General features: G+C 45.2%; 1 long non-coding RNA gene across 2 annotated transcripts in view; it reads right to left on the bottom strand.

Moving 5' to 3' along the window:
* Window positions 1-694: 694 nt before the first annotated feature.
* LOC137422503 (uncharacterized) overlaps window positions 695-24910 on the bottom strand; it is a 110472-nt gene continuing 86256 nt past the window's right edge. For both annotated transcript variants that reach the window (XR_010983489.2, XR_013622597.1), the window contains exons 2-3: window positions 2477-2617; window positions 695-1232 (exon numbers count right to left, since the gene is read on the bottom strand). This is a non-coding gene — a long non-coding RNA (uncharacterized LOC137422503). The remainder of the gene's footprint in view (window positions 1233-2476; window positions 2618-24910) is intronic.

Raw genomic sequence — 24910 nt, 5'->3', positions numbered from 1 at the left:
TCACCACCATCTCTTATCCTCCCCCATCCAAAACCTTGATCTTTTCTACCCCCGCTAATTTCGGTCCCCTTGTGTTTTATACCTCCCCCCCCCCACTTCCCACGCCTCCTCCCCCCAAGCCCTCCCCCTCCCACACTTCTCCCTGCTCTCAAATGTTGTGGTTGTGTGCTTCCCCTTCTCTCCCCATCTTGTCTTCCGCTCCCTCTTTTTATATATTTTGTTTGTCTGGTTGATTTGTTTGTGAAATAAATGTTAGCTCTTTCACGAGCCTCGATTCAGTATACAAAAAATAAAAAAATAAAAAAAATAAAAATGGCATGATGGATGAAGGATTCATACACAATTATAAGCTGGGGCAGGAGAAGAAGGATTTGGCCCTGTGGAGAATTCATTGAGAGCTGCTAGTTTGAAAGCGAGCTTATAGATGATGTATCCAAGACAGATTATTACTGATGGTCAGGCCAAGAAGCTCCAGAGATGGTAGGTTGAACCAAATGATATACTTGGCAAATTAGCCAGCTGATCCTTATGGGGAGAGAGAGGGGGAGAGAGACTAATCAAGAGAGACTGGAAGATATATACCGACTTGCCTCTCTGCATTCATCGACACCTTTTTTTTTCATTTCATTTCTTTTGCAGGCACATCATAACATACATTGCGCAACTGCAGGATTGCTTAAAAAAATGAACCGAACACTGTCGAGTAGCTCTCCTGGAGCTAAACAAACAAAAAAAAGAAATTACACGTTAAATACAAGGTAAAAAGGTAAAAATTGCACAAGTGTATTCAAATAAGAGGGTAACTTATGACGATGGATCATTCACGTCTGGCACCGACCAATGCTTTTTAAGGTTCTTAAACCTTAATAAAAGAGTCTATACCAAAGATAGAACCCCGTTTACTCAGGTCTGCCAAATCTCAGGTCCCCTCCCTGTGCACGCGTGTGTTTCTTCTTCGACGAGTCAGCAAAACCCATCAAGCCACGGGTGCCTCCCTTTCCCCCCTACCAAATCCACCCACAAAGCTGTTGTATTCAGCACGTAATTGGATGGTGCTCGGTTCCCTGCAGACATAACATGGTTATAAAGGGAGTCGCCAAAATCTGTGACCATGATGAGGTTGGAGAAACCCGGCAAGCCGCCAGGCCAGGCCGTGTCCCATACGATCCACGCGACTTCGGGCACCACTTGCATGGCCCTCCACCCCACCAAAGCGCCGTGCACTCCAAAGCCTACAAAAAAACACATACACATACACACACACACACACACACACACACACACACACACACACACACACACACACACAAAATTCATCCATATATATTAGATTTACATTCACTTTTTAAATCAAATTTTCTCGACTGTGGGATATTCTACCTGCCAATGTTGTAGACAGTTCTATCTTTCGTCTAAGCCCTTTTATTAAGAACCTTAAAATGCATTGGTCGATGCCTGTGTGTGTGTGTGTTTGTGTTTGTGTGTGTGTGTGAGTGTGTGTGTGTGTGTGTGTGTTTGTGTTTGTGTGTGTGTGTGTGTGTGTGTGTGTTTGTCATGTTTTCTGTGCTGTTCTCCTGGAGCTTTCTGATGTGGAATGTTATGCACCAAAATGATCATCATGATCTCCTGAGTTGATTATCAACTACAAATAATCCTGAAGAATTCCCATATTTCTAAACTTGCGCCGTGTTAAGGTGTATGGAGCAGTTTAATATGTCCTTCCATGGCATGGCATTCTCATTATCAAATAAATAACAAAAATAATGATAACATTGTAACAAAGCATATGTAAAATGAATACTAATAATATTAACAAAAATAATAATAATAGTACAATTTGGCAATAATAATATCGAACGGATAATCCCCCCCCCCCCCCCTTAATCCCCCCGCTCCTCGACCCAAACACGTCTGGGCTTGGTGAAAGGTAAGCTAATGCTCAATCACTACAGCAGGAAGGTATGCTACAAGGTCGTGAAGACCAATGCAATTTCCCACTAGTGATATAAAGCATTTGTTCTTGAGCAGTGATGAATACATTTCACTTCAAGGACATGTCTTGGACCAACACTAACAACATTATCAAGAGCAATGCCAAATCTGTTATACAAACATTTTACCGCAAAAAACAACAGACAAATATTTAAACCTGTTCGTCACATTCCAGGTAGATGACCAGCTGTTTATTTTCTTAAGTTTTCCAGAGAATGATGCTGCCCAACCTTAGCTGGTAGAGGGGTGAGGAACAGTACTGCACAGAGCAGAGTCATCTGTAGAATGATAGATCGAATTTTCTAGTAATGAAGAGAGGTCATTGATAGAACATCAGGATCAGGAAGAGGGGTGAGTCCCAGAACAGTACTTTTAGGAAGGTCAGTCAATAAGGGTAGAGCATGGCAGAGAACGCTTTCCAAAGAAACCTGATGGGTGTGAGCATGGAGGAATTTTGATAGCCAGTCCAGGTAGGGCCCCTTACCTGAGAGCTTGCAAAGCAGGGCTGGATGCCAGATGGAATCAGTTAGTTGCATGTGAGATGTCCAGTGCGACAGCCATGACGTCTTCTTCATAATTGAGGATGTCCATCCATTGTTGACGATGAGGAGATCGTGAAAGAACGCTGTGAGGTTGGCAGAACAACGAAAAAGTAGTTTTACATGGGGAACGAAGGGAATATTTCAAATGGCACTAATTGAGGCTAAGAGGAGGTATTTGATGGAGGTGATGAGGGAGAGCAAACAGAAACGGAGAAGAGCAAAATGGAGTAGAGGAAAACGGATGGACGTCGGACAGTATGTTAGGCAGAACCTGTATGGATCATAATGTCACCATAATGTGGAATTATGAAGACTTGCAGGGAGAGAAATAGACAAATGAAAGTTTTGAAATGTTCTAACAAACAGGCAGACACAGTTAATCCTATTTTAGCTTACGGAGAAGTGCAGTGCATGCAGTGCACTCGCTTCAAACTGGATGTAAATGTATCTAATACGAAGGAAAAATTATTCCTTCCGCTTACCGCTTTCAAACCCCATACTCTTCATCTTATCCAGTTTATCCCCCGTTTATTTTGTACATATTTACACCATTTTATTTCCTTCTCCATATTCTCCAGAGCTTGTTCAAAACAAACAAGTAGTTTATATCAAAGTTGAGCTTTTCCTCATGTTCAAGATTTTTCCAAGATTTTTTTGTGTACGTGATATTTTAATAACTGCTCAAGATTTACCTTTCGTATTACAAAGATCTATTATACTAGCCAAAAGGCGGGAGACCTTTTTTTATATTTATATACAAGATCGAGGCTCGTGTAAGAGATAACATCAATCACAAAAAAAGACGGACACACAAAACACACAATAAAGGGAGCGGGAGACAAGATGGGCAGAGGGGGAAGCACACAGTACAACAGCAGAGTACAGGGACATCGGGAGATCTGTGGGAGGGAGAGGGCTTGGGGGGAGGAGGCATGGGTTTATGACCTGGAGTAAAGTTCCTTGTTTTGACAAAAATCATGCTTTTATTCCTTCTGGAAAGTTCTCTGACCACACAAAGTGATCCAGCCATCATATGTAAGACTAATAAGGATAAGACGCAGCTTTCGGGAAATTGCCGGTGGTCGTGGGTGTGAGACGCGTCAGAATAGCTTGACTTGCAATGCATTGAAAGAGGACTCCCCATGCACAAGAGAACTTTCATTCATTAAATAACAAAACCACTCATCATTGCTCCAAAAAAAACACAATTTCATACACATCGTTGCTTCCTGCCTTCTCATCTGCCAGCAGAGGGGCAAATTACAAATTGCTGTCCGAAGGCAGAGGGGCACTGCATCGGCCTCAATAAACATGCAACTGGTGGGCTAAATTCAGAATTGAATCCCAGTCTAATATGCGTTTGATAACTTCCTGCCTCCTTCCATCCCTGGACACATCCTTTCAGCAGATGTACAGTGCAAGGAAACTTGACATCGAGTAAGAGGCAATGAAATGCTTGTGTTGCATCCACATCTCATATATTGATTTTACATTATATACTTAACATTTCATTTCCACTTAACCCAAAACATAATTTTTACCTTGTATTTACGAAGTACGTCATCTTTTGACAACATTCAATCCCACTGAAGAGAGAACTCGGAAACAGACTGCACAGAGCTGTAAGTGGAGGACGTGTAAAAAGTTTCAAGGCAAAAATATCATGAAAATAAACCATTTTTTGGTTCCAAGGTTCAAAAAAAGTTTTCATTTGCAGAAACATTCTTTTAAAATTGTGCAAAATGCAGAACAAGTGTCATAGATTTTGTCAATCGACTTTATTTTAGGAGGATAACTTTTCATGATAGTAATACCCGCTCCCTCCGGGAGTGAAATATGGCGTCAGTGAATCACTTGCACTATGTTATTTCACCATTCTCAATACGCCCTCCTTCCGGCAGTGGTTAATGGTTGAACCTGGAAGTCATCTCTCCACCCTCACTTGGGGGCAGAGGGAGAAGGGGGTTGGGGGGGGGTATTTCATGGCCCTGACATGACCCTGTGGAACCTGAGACTGTACACACATTTTGAGGGGAAATTGGCCAAGCAGTTTTTGATTCAACAGGGTGGGCCAAATACATGCACCCGATTTAAAATTTCAATAAAAAATAAATGAACCCTGATGTGAGTGTGAAACAACAAACAATTATAGAAGGATCATTCAAATTTATTTCCATCATTACAGATTTTCGAAACGTCTTCCATCATTTTGAGCACGCATGCGAATATGCATTTCAATAAAAATACATGCGAATACACATCATAGATCATGAGACTAATATGGAATTGGACACACAACATCATTGACACACAATGGGTACTCTTTTCGAAAATCACAGTTTATATATTTGTTGTCCACAAGTGAGAGTGATTATGAAGCCATCGGGATGACATTTCGTATTTGGATCCTATATTCCATCACAAATCCAACACCTCGAGTTGAGCATATACTAACTATCGTATGCAAGATGAATTCCCCCAAAAAGGAACACACCTTTTTTCTAATATCTTCCGTCTTACTAATGACAACCTCTTGTTTTTTTCAAGTGATTGAAGAAGTGAACCACAAGAAAGACTACAATAGTTGGCGACTATTCTTCCCTTTTTATAGATGCCGTGGATAAATAGGCAAAAGACTTATTCTGTGGGGATTTTTCTTAAAATTGACTCGTTCAAGAAGATTTAAAACGAGTTTAAACGTGAGTTTGGAACTTACACTGTGCCATACAAGTCATGGACATTTACCTGGGTCAAAACATTCAGAGTTAGGCACTGTCGCAAATCTCAACAGTAAAAGTGCTTTAGGACCAACATATTTGGGTCGGTCATCCTCACGATGTGAGGTCTCTTGAGAACATTGACCTTTTTGGGATTTAGTGGGCAGAGACCCTTTGAAATCTCTCAGGCATCGGAGTCAAGAGCTTGGAATTTCCTGTGAAATTGTGAGAAGAATTCTCATCCACCATGTGAAATGGTATCCGTACAGAATTCAGATTAAACATGAACTGACCGCAGCTCAAATGCAGGAAATAGTAACAATGTGTCAGTTTGCAGACAAGATTGAATAAAGGCCTAACTTCCTTGACAATATCTGCTTTTCTGATGAGGCCCATTTCGTTATTTATGGGCATGTCAACTCCAAGAATGGCGTATACTGGGGATCAACACCCCCCGATCTAGTGCTCAAGTAACCTCTCCAATCAAAAAAAAATTACTCCCTGGGGTCGCTATGAGCAAACATGGAATCTTGGGCTCTTTCTGGGTTGAGGACGACACAGACAAGACATTGATTGTCAATAAAAAACGTTACATCCAAGTTATTGGGAGGTTGTGGGGGGCCATAGGCAGTCGCAGGGAAGCGGGGGTTGAGAGAGAAACAATGGTTTCAACACAATGGGGCCTTTCCCCAGACTTCAAATGATTCACTGAATTGGTTCAACATGCTCTTTGGTGACAGAGAGCTATCAGTCGAAGACTTGCTCTTGAATGGGCCCCACGATCACTAGATCTGTCACCACCAGACTTCTTTATTTGGGGCTATTTGAAGGACATCTGCCGAAGAAGGCTGCAATCAATTGAAGAACTCAAGGCAACAATTATTATCGATAAAATTTGCTAAATTACTTCAGTGGAATGCATCAGAGTGATCAACCATTTTACCTTTCAAATCCAAGTGTGCTTGCAGCGCCATGGCAAACATTTGGAGCACATCATTTATACACAGTAGGTCCTGGTCCATTCAAGGTAATCTGTGGCAATAATTGTGCCATTTGCATGATAAATAAGGATTTAATATGAAATAGTATTGTTCTGCTTTTAGGGTCATCTTGAAAAAAAAAATCCAAGAAAACTAAATGAATCTGTAGGATCTTTTGGACTTCCACATTCCACAGTGGGTGCAGTTCCTTCTAAAATTGTGACTTCAAACTCATATAGACCTACTTCATGATCTTCTCTCCATTTGGTGTTCATCCTAAAATGTTTGTGCTTATGCTGTTGTTTTGTCTGCAACCAACCGACAAATCATTTGGCATCTCACCAGGAAGCTGATTCTCTTGATATATATGTGTGTATGTATATATATTGTTGCGGTTTTAGAACCCACACTTTTGTAAATAAATAATCACTTGTAAATATGACATTAAAGGTTAAAGGTAGCACCCTTAGTTAGGCCACAGCAACACGTAGGCCACCTTAGAAATTCCAGTTATTTCATTATTATGTGTTTTAGTTAAGGCCGTGTTTCCAATAGTTGAATCTGCGTTGCATCAATCAAATAAGGAGTAGGTCCCATTTCATTTCGTCCATTTTGCGACCTCTCTCTCCAAGCGCCGCCATTACGCGCCTTGTTAGCAGCATTCGCTGCCATTGAGCTGAAGCTCGTTCAAACGACGCCATTAACCATGCGGTCAGGCCCGAGGAAAAGGGGGCGGGACGCCAGGAACAAGGTGTGGCCTGTCAACCAGCCGTCAAAGGCGTGGCCGGTAAGCCCTCACCAACCAACCAGGGCTGAGGTGAGATCGCTGGCGGGCGTGGTTTTGGAGCGCGCGGAGTAATCTTGGCTCGCGTTATAAAAGGCGAACGCAAAGCCCTTTTATGGACTTCTTCTTTCGGTTGAACTGCGCACGCTGGCAAAAGGACTTATCCAGGAGTGCCTTTTGCAGAGGACTTATTCAGCGGCGCTCATTTGAAAGGACTGCGTGATAGAGCTCGCCTACAGAGGACTTGTTCAGCGGCGCTCTTGCAACAGGACTCATACGGCAGCGCTCGCATTGAAGGACTATTCAGCGGCGCTCATTGCAAACGAACTTGGGGGGACTTGTTGGAGGCGCGCGCGCTGAATGGAGAATTTGAGAGAGAGAGCGTTTGGCACGACCATACGTTTATTACATACAAAGGACATGAGCCTCCACCCCTCCCCCCCCCCCCCCCCCACCATATGTAAGGTCCAGCCGCGTTCCAACTACGCACGAAGTTGCCTGCCGGGTTTCGCCTGCGGGAACGGAGCCTGGACCCCATCGCCTGGACCCCATCGCCTGGACCATCTACCTGGACCTTCCACCCTACCAGCTACAATCCCCGTGTGAGTGTGTATGTTTGTCTGGGGTCATAAGTTAAGACTGTGGTTAAGACTGCCCTGTGTCCCGCTCCTTCTTCTTCTTCCTGTACATCCTTTCATTTCCTCTTTCCTCCTGTATATTTGTAATAAATTACCTTGTTCTTTCTTAGTTTTCCCTAATCCGATCGTATCCGTCCTTTCTTTCATTGGGTAAACGTGGCATGATTCGGAACCGCTAGAATCGGGTTTAGTCTCTTTGCTAATAGCTCGGATCGCGGATTGCTACCCGCTCGGCATTTACCAACACATCCATGGTTCGAGTGGGAGTTATTCCCTCGTTTCCGGTGGGCGTTAGTACTTAGGTAGCAGCGAACCCCTAGACCTAGCAAACCCTACCTAACGCCGTGCCGGGAAGGACGTTATAACTTTCCAGGACTCGGGACGGCCAGCTAAAAAGACAAGGGGATTAACCCCCCCTTGATCAGGGGCATTGACCCCCTTGACCCCCGAGATCCGTAACAATTGGTGTCAGGAGTGGGATTTGGAACCTGGGACTAAATTTTTATTAGACCAAATTTTGGACACCAATTTGGACACTATTGGCCGTAACAATTGGTGTCTGGGAGTGGGATCTGGACCTGAACCCAATTTTTATATTCTGTGGAAAATATTTGGTCAAAATTTAGAGCGGCCGAAATTTCTTATTAACATCTAAATTTGAATCATGCCATGGATAACCAAGGCGATCGGATGCCAGTGGGGGAAATAGAAGAGGGGTTAGAGGCAACCCAGGACCCCAGGGAACATTTGGGAGAGATGGAGGAGGAAAATGAAGAAGGTGCTGTAGTGGGGGTTGCAGGCGCACAAAATGACTGCGCCTCGCACATGGTGACGAGGGCCGTGCCCGCTGCGCAAATGGGGGTGGTAGAAATGCAAGCCTTCATGGCCCAATTCATGGTGGAAATGCAGAAAAAGACGACAGTATGGACAAGGTGGGAGAACAATTGGAACGAATGGGAAACCAAATTGTCGGATTGAGAAATGACATGGGAAGCCAAATTCGGGGATTGAGTAAGGAGATGGGAGAAATGAGGGCCGATAGTGAGGAAATGGAAAATAGAATGAGGGAGCAATTGGGAGGTAAAATTGGGGGGTTAGAAAGTAAATTGGGGGGATTAGAGAACAAATTAGGGGGCCAATTGGAGGACGTGGGTAGTCAAATGAAAGAAATGAAGGACGGGTTAACGGGATTGGAAAAGAGAATGGCCACCCAGGAGAACCAAATGGAGGGAGTGAAGAATGGGTTAACTGGGTTAGAAAACAAGATGGGAGGAAAATTGAGGGAAATGGGGGATCAATCCGCCCGGGAAATCAAACAAATGGGGGATCAGATAGAGGAGGTAAAGAACGGGCTGGAAAGCAAATTGGACGCCCAAAAGAACGAATTGGAGCAAATGAGGGCGACAGCTATGAAAGAGATGGGAGAGATGGGGGAGGATATAAGGCTCGGGGTGAGTGAAGAGGTCGCGGGGGTGCGCAACGAGGTAAAGCGGGGTGATGAGCGCATGGAGAAAGAGGTGAGAAAGAGTACGGCTAGGTTACAGGGGGGTATAGAGGACTTGACGTGAGGAGTAGAGCAGCTGACGGTGGGACAGAAGGAGCTAGGGGAGCAAGTAAGTAGGAACACGGACGTGATAGGTGGGCTGAAAGCAGCACAAAGGGAAATCAAGAAAGAACTAACGGCGACAAAGAAAGAGTGCCAGATGGTGCACGAGGGGCTGACAAAGAGGTTGGATGAGGTGGTAGAGACATTGGGGGCGAGAGAACGAGAAGTGAGGAAGCATATAGAGACGACTAAGGTGGCCTTAGAAGAAGAAATTGTGGGGGTGCACCGGGAGATAGAAGAGGTGAAACAAAAGCTAGAGGAAGTGGAAGAGGGGGTGAGTGAAATTAAAAAGAGACGGAGGGAGACAAAGAAGGAAATAAAGGAGGAGGTGATGGAATTGGTACAAGGTCTGTGCTCACATCGTGATGACGTACTTGCTAACCAAATAAAGAGTTTGCAGGTGGCGAAGGAGGTGCGGAGACGAGGTGCCAGGGTGAGTGGCGATATACTCGGAAATGTATATGGTGTGAGGGGAGATTCAGTCGGCTTGGGGGTTGGTTTGGACCCAGGTGTTCGTGAGAGGCCGCTGGTAAAGTGTGCGACAGGTGCAGAGTGTGAAGGAGGAGGTGTGCGAGGAGGTCCGACTATGGGGTGTGTGAGGAAAAAGTGCGCGCCGAGGGGTGAGTGTGCTGTCGAGAGTGAGTTGGTCGTAGCGTGTGTGCGGGGGGGGGCACATGAAAGCGCGGAATGGGGAGTGTTATAGGGGATGTAACGGGAGAATGCACTCCTGTGGTGAGTGTTACGGAGGGTGTAACGGGAGAGTGTGTGGAAGAGGATGCGCGAAAAAGGTGTGTAACGGAGGGGTGCATGATAAAAGTGTGCGGTCGAGAGTAAGGGTGAATGCGCGACCGAGTGTGGTGGTGAGAGTAGTGAGAGTGACATGGAGCGTGAGTTGGTTGTGGCAGGTGAGAGAGGATGCACACCTGGAATGGAAGAAAGCACATCTGGAATGGTCGAGCGCGTGTGGGAAAGCACACTCGAGGTAGTAGTAAGGCACGTGATTGGGTGTGCAAGTGAGTGCACACCCGTGGTTGTCACAGAGGATGTGACCGAGGAGGGGGTGTGAAGAGGTGTGTTGGTGTGGTGTGCGAACGACGAGTGTGTGCTATGGTGTGCGGTGGTCAGAGGAGTGACGAAGTCTATGAGTGAACCTGGAGGGTGTGTCAGAGAAAGTGCAATGAGAAAGAGCATGGAGACAGCTGGATGTGTGAGCAAGGAACGGGCTGCGGAGTGTAAGCATGCAAGTGGAGCATCGACGCTAACCCGGGATAGCGGTTAGATCGACGTATAGCCGAAGCGAGCCCTCGGTTCGTGCCGGGCTTCGTGTGCAGCAGGGACCAGCGGGGATCGTAACCGCGGCAGTTTCGAAAGAACCGCCGTGCGGGATCCACGCCGGGCCGCGCTCTGAACGGTCGCGTCCGTGCCCCGCTCAGCGGAGCGGGTGGCCCGGTCGGAAGGGTCGTCACGGCAACCCCTGGTGGTTGAGACGTCCCGGCAGGGCGAGATCGGGCCATCGGACGGCTCCGTGCCGAGATGGTGCGTGGGTTCTCGGTCCGGGTAAGCCCCCTTCCCTGCACCGAATGCCGGACGAATCCAACCGCCGGCAACAAACCACCCGCATTCCTTGCTCGGCTGTGCGAAGCCAGGCTTTGGAAACGAATTGGCGCACCGAGAGGCTCAAGTGAGTAGACGTGTGAGGGTGATAGTCGTAGTGAATTTGAACAGCAAAATTTGTGATTGGAAATTTTTTTGATGATTGGCAGATGATTGGTAGAGTGATTGGCAAATTTTTGATTGGCTGAAATTGGATGTGCCAAATTGGTAGTGAGAGATACCCGATGTGGTGGGATGGCAACTTTGCCATCTCTCACAAACGGGGGCAAAGGAGCAATAGCTATGGGGTTTGGCAGTGAAAACTAGCCCAGGAGGGTTTGGATAAAGTGTGTAGGGATCTAGAGAAGAAGGACCATAGGTAACGGTAAGGGTAAGTAGCGACCTTGGACAGGTAGTGGGGACATAGAGAGGGTAGTTGGATGATAATGATGAGGGAGCGCAATAATGCAAGGGGCGACGGGGAAGCGCGAGTTTTAGCAGGGCACCAGGTAGATTAGATGATGCCGTGTGTGTGTTTAAAAGTGAACAGGTGTGTGGAGCAATGTATGAGTGAGTAATAGTAATTGTGTGTTGTGTTGACCAAATGGTCCAGGGAGGAAGGAGGGTGCAGGAAGCACCAGTAGGAGTGATTGCACAGGTGTGCAACTACAGGTGAATGGAGAATGGTTGTGTGGAATATATGGAGTATAGAATATATGGAGTGTGGAATGGATGGTCGTGGAGTGAGTGTGTTGGAAACTGTGGAGTGGAGTGGATGGTGCGAAGGTGTGGATGGGGGAAAGGAGGATGGACCCCATCACGAATACCCGGGGAGGGTAGTTTAAGAGTTAGGTAGAGGGAGTAGGTAAATTGTGGTTGTATATTGGCATCTGTGGTGCGTGGTGGAAGAATGATGGTTGGATGGGTGCATTAGTGACGTGGAAATGGCTGGGCGTGTGGCCTGTTAGTGTGTGTAGTTGGTTGAGCACTCCGCCACTGTTAGGATGTCGGCCAGGTGAGGCCGCAGGTGGGCTCTGGGAGCCGGTAGAGTTGCTGTGGATGGGGCGCGAGGATCCGGAGGACGGACCCGGGTAGCCCAGTGCCAGAGAGGGCACCGAGTGGGGAGAGCACCAGAGGGCCTTCCCCAGTTAGATAGGTTAGGGTGAGGAGCAGGTAAGCACGGAGGCAACTACAGTGGTGGAGGTATGAAGGTGGGTAGACCTGCTGGGAGAGCTACACGACTCAGCCCGGAAATTGTGCAAGGGCACAGGGAGTTGAATCGGGGGAGTGAGACCCCAAATTGATGAAGCACCACAGTTTGGTCAATGAGAATTTGGTTCTTAAAACCACATAGAGTAAGATTGCCATTGGTTTGGCAGGGAAAGACCCCGGGTAGTGTAAAATGTATTAAAGTCATTTAGGAAGTAGTTAGGATTAAGAATCTCCTCGCACCATCTACATCCACTCACCTGAGGTAACGACGGGACTCCACACCATGCCATGTTTAATTATTTTTGTGCAAATGTTTGGAATGTGGGACGCATCATGACGTGGGTGTGACATTGTGCTGGTGTTCCATCTCTCCCTCCTTATGAGGATTGATGATGAGTTTGTGATGGCAAATTTTGGTTGGAGGGATTGTGGGGACGAATTTGGTATAGGGGAGATATGGGGAAGACGTGACAGTAGTGACGAATTTGTAAATGTGTAGATTTTTGTACATATGGGGTAAGGGCAAGGGTAGAGTAGGTAACAGGGGGGGGTGACGTACGGTAGGGATGAGCTTTCTCACTTCACTCTCCGTATGCACCTCGTCCTGCATTACCTTGTTTGATGTGTACCCTTGTGACCTTACCCCTCGCTCACCTGTCTTCTCCCCCCCCCCCCCCCTTGTCTCCCACCCAAGGACTGTGCACCACTGGGCGCCGAGGGGAGCGTGCGGGAGTCCGCCATTGTGTGCCCGAAACTCCCGCAACCAGCTGTCTGCATCGATGCACCACGTATGGACCACATGTCTGTGGCTGAGCACCGCTCATGGACACTACGGGTTGGGGCATGGCCCCTCTGCTGGAACCGGCCATGATGGCCCGAGATCTTGCTGGCGGACCTGAGTAAAATGGCACCTATGCTACACAGGTTAACCACACATAGTCGGCCCTGTGGGCCATAAATAAAAGGAACAATGGACACGGTTGTGCACTTTTATTATGTCCAAATAGGCCGCCAGCAAAGAAGAAAGACAACAACTGGAAGAATACCAATGGCCAGCAGAGGGAGCCGAAGAGCAAGACACCACCAGGGGTTTATTGGTTTATTTTTTATTATGAACTGTGGTGGCTGTGCACCGATTGGTGCTTGATGGCGTTTTGGTGCTTTCTGGTGCGTCGATGCAGCACAGGCTGTCTCCCCCCCCAAAAGAACAATCACAGGTCCTGGGTTGCGTTTTGTAAATACAAGTAGCGTCACTGTAAATAATGCTCCCCCATCGTTCATGTTGTAGTTTGAAGACAATTCCGCAATTCGGTTAGCTGTGGGCGTGAGTCTGTTAGGCAGGGTGCAATGCAGCAGCGGGACATACTTATTTGTGTTTTAAAAGTGTCGCACTCAGGGTCAGGTTAAATGTAGAGGGAACTACACCTACGTGCCACACTAAAGGTAAAAGTTAATTGGCCCGGGCCGTGATAAGTGGAGGAGGGTGCAGTGTTATGGATTTGAGAATTGTGTTTTTTTGTGTGTTGTAAAATATCACCCTCCTTCCTCCATTCAGTGTATAAAGGTCAAAGGTCGTGCCCGTAGTTATTCCATATACAATCACGTAGCCAATCATAGATTTCCTTTGTTCAGTAGTTATCTCCTTATTATGTGTATTAGGTTAAGGCTGTGTCATCCATTAATTAATACTGCATTGCACCGAAGTGGAATAAAGTAGATTCCCTGCACATCCCCCCTTTTGTCAATTGCCAACTGCATTGGGCGGTTTGCTGCATTCTGCTGCTGCTGTGGGTTGTGGTGTTTTCGCTGCAAGACTCCATTAGCCACGAGGTCATCTCGGAGCAGAAGGTGGGAGGAGTCGGCCCAGCGCCGGGAACAAGGCGTGGCCTTGCCAACGCCTCCTCTAAGGGCGGGATCGGTGAGCCCTCGCGACCAATCAGGGCCGAGGCGAGCTCACCGATGGGCGTGTCCTGGAGGCCGGCAGCTTGATCACCCGAGGCGATATATAAACGCGCGCGGAAGCCTTTGAAAGGAGTTCAAGAGGGAGGAGTCCAGAGAGCGAGTTCAAGAAGAGTTCAAAGAAGTTCAAGAGGAAGGAGTCCTGAGAGCAAGCATTGAAAGAGAGTCCAAGGAGTCTTGAGAGCAAGCAAGAGGAGTACCACGAGCAGTACCAGCAGCTTTAAACTCCACCAAGCAGCGTTGGCTCCACCAGGCAGCTTTAACTCGACCGGCGGAGCTCGTCCCGCGAGCAGCGAGCACGACCGCAGCTTGGGCGTTGACGGCGGTGCCGACCGTGGCCGCGGAGGAACGGAGCTGCCGCTCCCAGCCCGACTGTGACCCAGTTCCAGTGGACCTCCCTCTCCCTCCAGCCATCCACCTCCTGCATTTGTTCCTGCCATCATTCCCCGTGTAAGTGTGCTCGTTGTCTGTCTTTGTCTTGACCATGGGGTATAAGTTAAGCCTGTTTAGTTAAGCTAGAGTTTCACTGTGTCCTTCTGGTCCGTCCCTCCTTCTGTCTTTATTTTCTTATTCTTCCTTCTCCCTTGGTTTGTTTTGATTGTACATAATAGGAGTAATAAAGTATATTCGTATTTCCTACTTTTGTCTTCCTCTTCTTCACAGTCCGTCGTCTTTGTCTTTTCCCCATTGAAAACCTGTGGCATGATTTGGCCAACGTTCAAGGATCGGGTCTAGTCATTGTTAATAGTTCGTGCCGCGGTTGCTAAAACCGCTCGGCAATTAACATCTGTCCGCGGTACGAGCGGGGCTGTGCCACCTACCTTTCCGGGGGTAGCTGGGCAGTGTCAGGGACCACGTCGGTCCGTTATAGAAAAGGGGATTAATCCCCCCTCTAAGGGGAACCGAGGCCGACGTTGGGTTCCGTAACAATATATATATATATATATATATATATATATATATATATATATATATACATATATATATATATTGTTATGAATTTGGTAGAGCAACATCTAGAGCTAGGTAGATCTGTATAGGTAGGTATTCGACTGTCGTGACAGGGACTCTACATGTAATAAGTTCTTGATGTTTAGGCGTTTGTCGGGGTAATATGTATGATTGTGGATCTACCTGGAGATTCGGGTGTTAAATAGTGAGGGATTAAAGGTAACGCCCCTGTGAGTTTCACCTAGTAGTCAAACCTTTGTCCATTATGGCACTCCAAACCACATAAACATTAGTTAGGTCCTTAGCGCAACATTAAATAATTCCTTTCCCTGACAATGACTTCGGAACAAACGGACAGGAAACCAGGCTAGGACACCGCCGATGATGGCCGCAGCCAGCTACACCTCCGCTGGGCCTCGAGTGCCACGCGCTATCACAACACTACAGGCCTGTGATTCGGTGGAGGGCACTGATTGGGTGGCGCACCAAGGAACGTGACGTCACCAGCGAGGTTATTTAAGGGAGCGCCGAACGTTCTTCTCTTCTTCTTGTTCTCTTGCCTCTCTGGCGTCTGGCAGTGCAGCTTTTGGTCTCTTGTGGTTCATGCTTTGAGTTGCGCAGCAGTTGAGAAGAGTTCTGCAGAAGAGTTGGCTGCCAGCACTCCCGCAGAGAGTTCACTTCAGTTGAGCCGGAGGAGTTGAGTTGAGACCAGTCCCGGAGCGAGTTGGAGGGACGAGACGTGCAGTCAAACCTGCGTTCTCCCCGTTCCTGTCTTTTCGTGCTTCGTGTGGGGATCGATCTTGGGTGAAGCCGCTGGCCTGCGTTGGGTGCCTTGGAGATTGGTGCACCGACCTCGTGGGCGGCGAGAGGATCGGAGCTTGGAGAAGGCCTGGTGGCGGCTGAGCGCGGCCGTGTCACAAGAAGATGACAGAGACAGATAAGGCCGGGCTCCGCGTACACTGTACACGACGTGACGTGTTTCTTTTGTAATTCATAATCTCCCTCGTATCGTGTTTGATATCTGTTGTGTGTGGGATCCCAATTTAGGCTTCTGATTAGAGTTATTACCGGCACGGGCTTTTTCACTGTCTTTACTTTTCATTAATAAATCCTTGTATTATTTTCTGTATATATCTGAACGCAGTTTCCTGGGTGTTTCATTTTAATAGATAAGGCTGCGGAGCTTGCTGTGTCCGCCATTCCGCGCGTTTAACTTTGTGTTGATTTGGAATCCGCCATTGAGTTTTCGCCTCGGGAGTGTAAAGCCTCGCAATCGGCCATCCGCAACTGTGGTGTTAATCGCGGTTGCGTAACAATATATATATATATATATATATATATATATATATATATATATATATATATATATATATATATATATATATACACAGGGGGCTGCAAAAGTAGGTATACAGTAAGGATTATACCAGTATTACCAGTATTATAATAGTGGTGCCAGGATTCATTTAATTTAATTTAATAATTTAATTTAATTCATTTAATAATTCATTTAATTCATTGATATGTTTATTATTGATATGTTATTATTGATATGCTTGTATAATCAATAAAATACGTTTTGTGCGCACGTTTTGTTTTTCATTACTGTATACCTACTTTTGCAGCCCCCTGTATATATAATATATACAGTCACGTGAAAAAGTAAGTACACCCCATGTAAAGTTTTGACTTTTTCAACATATTTCAACATACAGCTATTTGATCTTCATTTCAACAATATTGATAGATAAAGGTGATATAATATAACAAATATCATGAAATATTTACATTTTGTAGTCCATTGTCAAACACCTAAAATACTACATCAAACACCTAAAATTAGAATGACGTGCACCAGCTCAGGAGCAAATGATTAGAACATCGTTAGAGAGGATCTTGGACGAACCTGTCTTATTTAAACCTCAGACATTTAGTTTGGTTTACTCTTTGTTGTTGAAGTGTGCGGCGTCTCCATGCCTAGATCAAAAGAGCTCTCTGAGGCTTTCAGAAAGAAGGTTATAGATGCCTACGAGTCTGGGAAGGGATTTAAAAAGATCTCCAAACAATTTGAAATCAATCATTCGACTGTCCGGAAGATCATCTACAAGTGGAGAGATTCCAAACAACTGCCGACTTGTTCAGGCCAGGCCGCCCCAGCAAGTTCAGCCCGAGAGCAGACCACAAGATGCTGAAAGAAGTCTCTAAGAACACCAGAATGTCATCATGGGACCTACAGGTAGCTCTTGCCACTGTTGATGTCAAAGTGCACGAGTCTACCATTAGAAAGAGGCTGCACAAATTTGATGTACATGGGAGGTGTGCCAGGAGGAAACCTTTGCTGTCCAGAAAGAACATCAGGGCAAGACTAAAGTTTGCAATGAACACTTAGGCAAAGACCAGCACTTCTGGAACAATGTGCTCTGGACAGATGAGTCAATGGTAGCGCTATTTGGCCACAGTACCAGAAGACATGTTTGGCGAAAACCAAAGACAGCATTAGACCACAAGAACCTGATACGAACTGTAAAGCATTGTGGTGGAAATATTATGGTTTGGGGCAGCTTTGCTGCATCAGGGCCTGGGCAGCTCACCATCATAGAATCCACGATGAATTCTTCATTGTACCAGAGGGTGCCTGAGGATAACGTGAGGCCATCTGTCGGAAAGTTGAAGCTCAACCGAAGGTGGACCTTGCAACATGACAATGACCCTAAACATACCAGTAAATCCACCAAGGTATGGTTGAAAAGAAAGAAATGGAGGGTTCTGGAATGTCCAAGTCAAAGCCCGGATCTAAATCCCATCGAGATGTTGTGGGGGGATTTGAAACGAGCTGTGCATGCAAGAAACCCCTCAAACATCGCACAGCTGAAAGAATTCTGCATGGAGGAGTGGGCAAAAATTTCTCCCAGTCGATGTCAGAGACTGGTAGACAGTTATAAGAAACCCCTACTTGAGGTTGTTTCTGCCAAAGGGGGCAATACCACCTATTAGAGCCAAGGGTGTATTTACTTTTTCCACATGCGAAATTTGCATTTATGTTTATTTAAATTATACAATGGACCACAAAATGTAAATGTTTCATGATATTTGTTATATTATATCACCTTTATCTATCAATATTGTTGAAATGAAGATCAAATGTATGTTGAAATATGTTGAAAAAGTCAAAACTTTACATGGGATGTACTGACTTTGTCATGTGACTGTATATATACTCACACACAGTATATATACACATGCTCCTTTTTTACCAAAAAAAACTTCATCTCTCCTGGTCTTGCTCAGTTCGCCCCTGGCCCCTCTGCTCAATCACTTCTACCAGTTGATCTGGAAGTCCAGACCATGTCATCCTCCACCATGTAAGAGTTTCATTTTCATTTCCATTCTTTCCTCTATCTCTTCTCTCATCTGTGGATCTGAGCAAATAGGTAGTTTGGAGCAGTTTGAATGATGGAGTTGATGGAGTTGCAGGTTTGCCACATTTCTGTGAACAGATTCCACACGGCCACAGTCTACAACTAGATGGTATTCATGGAATACTTACCCTGCGCTGTCAACTTGGTGCAAGCCAACTCTTCTGTATTTGAACGTTTTTTTTCTTTGATCCAATATGGCTGACAGACCACGTGAGCGATGACATCATAAATTTATATTCTTTAATATAATTGTTGCATAGATCATGCTCAATAAATTTCAAACTGATCAGACTAAGCGTTGTCCCTGTCGAATTATGACGTCATAATTATGGCACAAATGACGTCATGGTTAACAACACCTATTCCCCATGCAGAGTTCTTTACAATGAGCCACGTTTCAATTTTTTCCATGGAGCGGTTTTGGGGATATAGAGGTGCAACGTTTTTCGGTTTTTCCAAGATGGCGCCTGTACCACATGACCTATGATGTCATGATTATCATTGAAAAATTCTAATGGAGAGGCGCTCCTATGGTGAACATTTCGTGTCAATCAGACCAAGTATTGCAGAGAAAGAAAATTCCTACTGATTGAATCAAGCATTGCACTTGTCGAATTATGACGTCATAATTAAGGTACCCATAACATCCTCATTAAGATATCTTATTCTTCATGGAGAGTACTTGACAATGAGCCTTGTTTCAATTTTTTCCATTGAGCGGTTTGGGAGATATAGAGGTGTAACGTTTTTCCAATATGGCGTCCGTACCACGTTATCTATGACGTCATAATTATGAATAAAAGCATTGTACAGGCGGAGGCATTCATATGGTGAAATTTCATGCCAATCGGACCAACGGTTGCCGAGAAAATGAATTTTAAAAATGCAGACACGTACGCATGTACGTATGCACACGAATGCTTAAGCCTACTTTTTGCTTCGCGAGCGCAGGGTAAAAATGGGATCTGCTGAAAGTGCAGAATGCTATTTGGCAAATCTGGGGCAATGAACAGGAGGTAAGTTTGGTGCAGGCCTCTATTGCTCTGACCTGTAGAGATGTCTATCCATCACCCCCCTCACCATCCATGATAACTTTTATAAGATTGATCTCCATCTCTATCCAGCCCGTGGGCACAGTCTTTTGCACATAGACAAATTATTATTTTCTTTTTATCATGTTCGTTTTTCTTTTTGTATGTGCATTGTCATCACGAGTTACTGAAAGCTCTAAAACTCTACAACCAATTTGAAATGTACAGTAAAGGAGCAGAAGTGAATGGATGCGGATTGTAATTGCTACATTCTATACAGTATGCTGTCTAAGTGATAGCTCCAACACCAAAAAAAAAAAAGACCAATTCAAAATTGTCCATAATTGAAATGATGGTATTCAATTTGGAGAGGATGGTCTGTATCTGAGCCAGGATCCTTTATTTGAAACGAAACATCCTTTATTTTTACTTTATTTTCCCCTTTTCACCCCTCAGCCCAATGGGCTAAGGGGTATTGTCGTCAGGGATGTCGTCCGGGCGGGCGGGCGGGCATCCGGGCGTCCATCAACTTTTGGTTTCTGTCAATTTCAAGGAGAACGGCTTGTCCGATTAAATCCATGTTTGCAGTGTGTGTTGGGGTTGAGTAGAGGAAGGTTCCTTTCGAAAATGGGTGCGCTGCGATTTTCAATATGGCCGCCACGGCAGCCATCTTTAAATTGGTTTCCATCAATTTCCAGCAGAACGGCTTGTCCGATTAAATCCATGTTTGCAGTGTGTGTTGGCGTTGAGTAGAGGAAGGTGCCTTTCGAAAATGGGCATGCTGCAATTTTCAATATGGCCACCACGGCTTCCTTTCACCATGCATGGGCTGAAGGGTTACGCCCGCTTTGCGGTGCTATTTATTTGTTCTGCATACGAGTCTGAGAGGAGACGTCTCAATTAGGAATTTTAGTTTTTACCTCACCTTTCATTTTTACTTGCATTCATTTTCATTAAATCGGTTATTGTTGCATTTTATCCTTTTGTCTTGTTTCGTTACTTATTTTGTGGGTTCGGATAACCCCTGCGTGTGTTCCTGATTAGATAAGGTTTGGGCCTTGCTGTGCACACCAAAGACAATCCCGCCAAGGTTCGGAGTATGCCTCGGAGTTTAAGGTCGTTTCGGTCATTCGTCCTCTTGTGGCCTTAACCTTGGGGACACGACAATATTTTTGTATTTCATTTTCAATTAATTTGTAAAAAAAATTCTAAATGTTCAATTTGAACATTATGGGTGACTAAAGTATCAATTCAGTGACAAAAATTGTAGATCATGTGAATTGTATTATGTGTAGATCAGTGACAAAAAAGTAACAATTAAATCAATTTAAAATTCAGGCTGTAATTCAACACAATGTGAAAAAGGTCAAGGGATATGAATACTCTGAAGACTCCCGAAAGATTTTCTCCCGAAAATATAGTCGTGGCCAAAAATATTGGCACCCTTGCACTTTTTTCAAATAACTCACAATTTTCTCGAAAAATATTTTGAAAATGACAAAAGTATTTGGTCTCCACAATTCTTTATTTCACTGTTAATATCATAGAACGTTTGTTTTTGATTCAGAACTTAATATATCCTTTTAAATCAGAAAATAAAAAGAAACGGCATTGACAAAATTATTGACACCCCAGACTTAATATTTGGTAGCACAGCCTTTGGACAAAATAACTGCAGTCAAGCGCTTCCTATAGCCATGAATGAGCTTCCTACACCTCTCTACTGGCAGTTTGGCCCACTCTTCTTGCGCAAACTGCTCCAGTTCTCCCAGATATGAAGGGTGCCTTCTCCCAACTGCTGTTTTCAGATCTCCCCACAGGTGTTCAATGGGATTTGGATCTGGACTCATTGCTGGTCACTTCAGAACAGTCCAGCATTTTGTCTTGAACCATTCCTGGGTGCTTTTTGAAGTGTGTTTGGGGTCATTGTCCTGCTGCAAGACCCATGACCTTCGACGGAGACCCAGCTTTCTGACAACGGGTTAAATATTGCACTCTAAAATGCCTTGGTAATCTCCTGATTTCATGCACACATTCAAGATACCCAGTGCCAGAGGCAGCACAGCAACCCCAAAACTTCACTGAACCTCCTCCATATTTGACTATACGTGTTCTTTTCTTTGAAGGCTTCATTTTGTTTTCTGTAAACATAGAGATGATGTGCTTTAACAAAAGCTTTAATTTGGTCTCACCTCGTCATCATTTCCTGACAAATCTCACACTCTCACTTTGTCTCTCCGTAAAGACCATTTGGGAAACCCTCCCATCTACTTTTTGAACAATCCTCTTGAAGAAGTTCTGTGACTCAAGCTTTTGGATCTCACTATCTGCCATGATCTGTCCTGGGAAAACTCTATTTCCATGATGGCATCCAAAGCCAGTCGCTGACTGGGCATCCTCCATCGTGCGAAGTCCTTTCTGGGCACTTCTGAGCTCCTCACCACATACAAAGTTTTCATCCGCACCTCAATGGAATACTGCTCTCCCCTCTGGGCTGGTGCTCCTGCCTCACACCTAGCTTGGCTTCACGCTGTTGAAACCAAAGCTTTCAGAATCATTGGTATATCCCGTGATGAAGTTGATTCTGAGGGCCTTTCACTCTCTCACCGCAGGCAGGTTGGTGGTCTTTCTGTCTTCTACCGACTCCTCTCCGGCCTAACTGCCCCTGCTCTGTCTGTGCTCTCCCCCAAAATTTTCCTGCAGGACGCACAAGATCTTCCAACAATCTTTTTCTGGTGAAACCGCCAAAATCAAGACTCTCTTCTCACATTCACTCTTTCATTCCTCTTTTATCCTGCCTCTGGAACAAACTCCACACTCGCTTCAATCGCTCCCTCCAGCTCTTCAAAACAGCTGTTCACCACCATCTCTTATCCTCCCCCATCCAAAACCTTGATCTTTTCATCCCCCTTTAAAAGACCCCAATTCCACCTCTTTCAATCCCCAACTTCTTTCCTGAAATTCCTAGTTGTGTCAATTTGTTTTATACCGTGTACCCCTTCCCTCCCCCCACCCCCACCCTCCCACCGGCCCTCTCTCTTCCACAGATCGAGCGACGTCCCTGTTCTCTACTGTTGTTGTGCTTGTATGTTTTCCTCTCTCCCCCTTTTATCTCCCGCTCCCTTTATTTATTGTATGTTTTATGGGCCTGTACCTGTTCTCGTGTGTAATGTGTTAGCTCTGACACGAGCCTTGACTCTGTATACAATTTTTTTTTTTAAATCTGTCCACGAGACATTCTCCCAGAAGGATTTCATTTTGTTCAGGTGTGTTTTGGCAAACACCAGCCGGGCTTTCTTATGTCTCTCTCTCAGCAGTGGTGTCCTCCTTGGTCTCCTACCATAGAGATATCACAGCCCCCTTTCATCGAGTTGGCGATGGATGGTGTGATTTGAAACTGTTGTACCTTGTATCTGAAGGTCAGCTTGAATCTGTTTGGCAGTTGATTGAGGTGCTTTCTCCACCATGCGAACAATCCTTCGCGACAATCTTTGATTAAGTTTTCTCTTGTGGCCACGTCCAGGGAGGTTGGCTACAGTGCCAGGGGCCTTAAACATCCTGATAACATTGCGTACGATGGACACAGGAACATCAAGGACTCTGGAGATGGACTTGTAGCCTTGAGATTGTCCATGCTTGGCTACAATCTTGTGTCTGACCTCCTCAGACAATTCGCTGGTTTTCTTTCGTTTCTCCATGTTCATTGCGGAAAACACACCGACACAAAACAGCAGAATGACTCCTTTTCTTCATTCCAACTGGTTGAATGAGTGATTTTTATTTTTCGGGCACCTGCAACTCACCAACGGTGAGTTTTTTTTTTTTCGTATACAAGATCAAGGCTCGTGTAAGAGCAAACATTAATGCCAAAAAAAACCAAAATAAAAAACGGTCCCATAAGACGAAATAAAGGGAGCGGGAGACAAGATGGGGAGAGAGGGGGAAGCACACAAGTACAACATTTTAGAGCAGGGACATCGGGAGATCTGTGGGAGGTAGAGGGCTTGGGGGGAGGAGGCCTGGGAAGGGGGGTGGGGGTGGGAGATGGAAAAAAAACACATGGACACTGCTCGGACTTCCAGGAAACAAGTCGGTATTTCAGAAAAGTGGATCTGGGGTGAATTAGTAGGGGTAGAAAAGATCAATGTTTCGGATGGGGGAAGATAAGAGATGGTGGTGAACAGCTGTTTTAAAGACCTGGAGGGATGAGTGGGATTGAAGAGTGATGGAGTTTGTTCCAGAGACGGGAGAAAAGAGGAGTGAAAGAGTGAAGGTGAGCAGAAAGTCTTGAGTTCAATTCCAAAGTAAACGGGAATCACCTGCTTGAAATGTAATTATTTCTAACAATTTCTAAAAGGTGCCAATAATATTGTCCGGGCTATTTTAGGATTTGTGTGTGGAATAAGCTAAGATTTAGTAATTTTTTCAGCTTTTTTGTTTTGTTCCACTGCAAACCAAAGAAATACAAATCTGGATATCAAATATATTTTTTTATTTCAACAATTTTCTGGAAGAAATGGTGCATTATTTGAAAAAAGTGCAAGGGTGCCAATATTTTTGACCACGGCTGCATATATATTGTTATGAATTTTGGGGTCGTGATATATGGATTCAGGTAGATCTGCATAGGTAGGTGCTCCGATGATCATGGGTAGAATGAACCACGTCGATGTATATTAATCAGGGACCTGTTCAGCCGAATGTTGGGCAAGTGTATCTCTGTGGTCATACAAGGATGACCCTTGTGCTAATTATCGTAGGGATTATGCTAATTCCCCTGTCCGTAGAACCTGGTAATCATCCCGTTGTCCCTTATGGCACTGCACATAGACACTAGTGAGAATGGCCCTAGTACACTAATGAAATACCCCCCCCCTCCCCCACAATAAAACCACCCAACAAGTCAGTTCGACATCACCAGCTACACCACCAGTAGTCTAGTAGGAAGACTAGGTCCCCCTGCACCCCCCGGAGATATACTTCTAATCAGTGTTTCTAGATTGGAAAAAATGTGTAGAAAATGACTAGCTATGGCCCCAAGCTGAAAAAATGTCCCACATACCATTTTTATGCAAATTACTGCTGCAAATTTTATGCAAAATTATGCAAATTTTATGCAAATTTTTGATGAGGAGTAGAGTTGAGGGGTCTTTGAGGGCTTCATCGAGGTGCTCTCGGTTGCAAGACTGGGTCATTCTGAGAAGCACAGCAGGGTCAGAGATCATGATGTTCTCCTCCTCAGTGAATCTCTCCATCAACAGCCTCTCCATTGCCTCACACACTGTTTTGAGGCAAAAGAGGGACTTTGCGTAGGCCTTTCCACTGAGAACACCTTTGAGAGATCCACTTGTTACTAGTTGTGCCTCAAAGAGAATCTCTGCATATCCAGAACCACGCATCTTGTGTCCAGTGAGCATCCCGATGTAGTTCATGGATGTGTGGAAGGGTCCAATCGTTACTACATGACTAGCAAATTCATTTGGCCA

This window comes from Myxine glutinosa, chromosome 2, assembly GCF_964187855.1.
Source record: "Myxine glutinosa chromosome 2, kmMyxGlut1.1, whole genome shotgun sequence".
Classification (NCBI taxonomy): Eukaryota; Metazoa; Chordata; class Myxini; order Myxiniformes; family Myxinidae; genus Myxine; species Myxine glutinosa.
This window is presented reverse-complemented; position numbering and strand designations above follow the sequence as displayed.